The following is a 3242-nucleotide window of genomic DNA, read 5'->3' as shown; positions in this document are numbered from 1 at the left end:
AGGAGCTGGTGGAGGTTTTTTTAAAATTGTCTTTTGTTGTCCGCGGGCTTCTGCCATCACCCAGTTTGTTCGGGTTTTCGGTGGGATGGTGGTGATCTCCTGGGAAAGGCCTTGCCTGGCCCCCCGGGTCCTCGCTCGGGTCGATTTCTCTCCCCCGCCCCCCCATTCCCTGGGGTCTCACCCGATTGTGGTCGCGCACTTTAAACTTTTTTTTCTTGAAATCCAATTTTCAGATCTTTGGAAATGTGAAGTTTGCAAGAGATGGTGTTGCTGGCCTGGGTGAAGGGTGACGTGAGTTTATTCCATGTGGCTAGATGAGGAACTTGAACGTCTGGCGCGTAAATCCTATATTATCGTCTGGCTTTTTTTTACGGTTTGTCCTTTAACTTTTGCTGTTTCTCTTTCTCTTCCCTCTCCTCTTCCCCCCCCCCCCCGACCCCATCCATTGTTCTAATGTGAGCTTATATATATATAAAATCTCACTTTACTGCCATAAAGAAAAGGTGGAAACCACATGCACATGGCACTCGCTTCACAAAACACTGAAAGCGTTTGAAATTAATCATTACTGAGCAGGAAATGATGCTTAACTCACGATGGTCTTCATAGTCTTCTGTGATGAGACTGCCTTTAAGGCCTTGCTGATTACTGCTCAGGGTTTCATCAAATTAATTTGCAAAATTGATGCTGGAAAGGCTCTGGGCTTATTTGGCTCAAATCTAAATATCAAAAAGTTAATAATTAATAGCTTTTGAGCTTGTTATTGTCTAAGTTTATAGTTTTTTGAAATGCTTTTCAAACTGAAAAGTTTTCAAGGCTTTTACAATAGAACAAATATTTGTATTTCAATCCACTTGCTGAGTATAGTGTTCACTTACCCACTTAGGAATTTTTAGTTTCTATTTGATCATCTGTCTTGGGGAAAATCCTGATATGTCTTGTGTAAACCAACTGCATAGTAAACCATGCTTGGGAGTAAAGAGTCTGCTCTCCTTTATTTTGTGAGTGTGTGTGAGGTAGGTAAAGGAGTTGTAGTTGAATACCAAAATAAAGGACCCTATGATGAACTGGATAGCAGGAGAGATTAAAATGACAGTGCAACCAAAAAATAATGGGTTTACATTTGCAAATCAAAAACTGCAACAGTGGCTGAGTTAGGAAGGCTACAAACTGCCTCCTCCCTCCTGTGTGACTATAAAGCCAATTTTTCTATCTGTCTATAAGAAAACAGTGTTTCTGAATACTGAGGGAGCAGCAATTCTGATTTCAGCCTTTGTCGCATTCACATCTGACTTGTGCTTGTGTAAGGCTGATACGTGATCTCTGAAAGTACTTGTCATGATGGGCTGCAGTGAACCAACTTATTCTCCCAGCAGTTGATCTCTCGTGAGTTTGTATGTAATGGCATCTGAATTCTTTCTGCAGACTGTGAAGTTTTTAATCTTTGATAGAAACTTGTGTTGTCACTGGTTTATTTGTAGGTATGGCTGAGTCCTGGGAGAAGCTCACCCTGAATCGCAGTACTTGGTATGCCCAATTGAAATGTGAGGCGAATGCAAGGAGAAGTCGTCCAAGCCACCAATATGTATAAAACTAATGTCTGCACCGTACTGTTCTGGTTGTCCTGGGTTCCCATTGCCCCGATTTATAATCTGTGAAACCATATCAAGCACTCGCAGCGGTGAACGATGTTAACTTTGCCTTCAGGGCTAAGTTTGACATTTTCAATATTGTACACGTGCTTTTTTTTGGGGGAGCCTTTTTCCCTCAATGTATTTTCACCAGGTAGGCACAATTCAGTATGTCAGTTTTTATTCTGTTGTTATTTCATGGCATGATGACTTCACACTGGTTACAAGTTGGTGGTTATTTGGGATCTGCTGGTGCTGTTGTAGATTTGGCTAGGCTATGAATTTTGCAATGGTTACTATGTTGATTTTTATTCCCAAACCCCTGAAAGTGCATAATCTGAAATATACATTTTCAAAGTCTGGCCGCCTTCACACTGAGCTTATCTGATCCAGGGTTAAAATGATGTTTATACTCACGATGGTCTTCTTAATGACTGTGATGAAATTGCTTTAAAGCATTGACTGACTACCCTGGGATAGGGATGAAGCAATTAGTAGAATTTGCAGTGTGTTGCGTGGATGTCTGTATCTCACACGTAGACTAGTAGAAGCAGGACAGCTAGCCCCTCAAACTCCACTATTCAGTAAGTGCGTGTTTCCCAATTGCTCCATATTACCACTTACCCACAAAAGCTTCACTCTTTTTATAATAAAAGATCTATCCATCTTTGCCTTTTTGTAAAAAAAAAGTTTAGTGACACTGACTTGTATTGAATAAGTAGACGGTTCAAACTTGTAATGTTGTCTGAGTAGTTGTGTAGATATTTAGTAGAAACATGCCTGTTGTTATCTCATGGCAGGGTCAGCATTAATGACCAATCTGTTTGGTTTTGATTTTGTTTAATGGTATATAAGTTAACACCTTGATTCAACATATGTTCCAGAGACAATCGGACATGAGTGAATTGAGCCATGATGAATTCCTATTGAGAACACCGCAGTGGAAAGGCTGGAATTATTTCAACATGTTTCAAATCTGAATTCCCAACAGAATATTTCTTGGTGCTACTTAAGGCTTGTGAATGTGCAATGATCACTTAAAGGATTTGTTGAATAAACTCAAATAAAGTTCCTTCTTCAAATTACCAATGCTTTTAAGCTGTTGTATTAATTTTTCATTTCACTGAATGAATGCTTGGTGACAACTAGAGGCATCTAGTAAGTAGGTCAGTTGGAAATGTGCTGAGACAGTAGTTGAAACATTGATTAGAATGGACTGTGTGAGCCTGCTCTGCTAGTCCATGTCATTATGACTAAACTGATCAAACACCAAAATATTCATTCCTTATACCATGTTCTCGGTTCAGCCAATTGCTTCTAATGATTTTTTTTCAAGATCTGAAATAGGACTTCTGCTAATGAAGATGAATCATTTTTTTAAAAAACAAAAGTTGCTCCTTAGCGTGACATGGCACAATAAACATTTTGCTTAAACTTGAGAGCTACTTCTGCAGAAATTAGGATGCTTCCGGATAAGGTAACCTGTGCAAATTCATGTGATTTGGCCCAGTTTCAGTACAGAGTGCCTGATCAGCAGTTAATGTTTTTTAATCTAATTATTTATTAGAATAAAGTGGCTGTTGTAACAGTGTATAAATATTTGTGACTATC

General features: G+C 39.3%; 1 long non-coding RNA gene across 1 annotated transcript; it reads left to right on the top strand.

Annotated features, from left to right (window-relative positions):
- The first annotated feature begins 194 nt into the window (after positions 1-194).
- LOC125459554 (uncharacterized) lies at positions 195-2716 on the top strand. The gene is made up of 3 exons (XR_009446816.1): positions 195-373; positions 1482-1785; positions 2516-2716. It is a non-coding gene; the product is annotated as an uncharacterized LOC125459554 (long non-coding RNA).
- Positions 2717-3242: the final 526 nt, after the last annotated feature.

Source organism: Stegostoma tigrinum, chromosome 17 (genome assembly GCF_030684315.1).
Source record: "Stegostoma tigrinum isolate sSteTig4 chromosome 17, sSteTig4.hap1, whole genome shotgun sequence".
Classification (NCBI taxonomy): Eukaryota; Metazoa; Chordata; class Chondrichthyes; order Orectolobiformes; family Stegostomatidae; genus Stegostoma; species Stegostoma tigrinum.
Note: the sequence above shows the minus strand (reverse complement) of the source record. Positions and strands in the feature narration are given on the sequence as shown.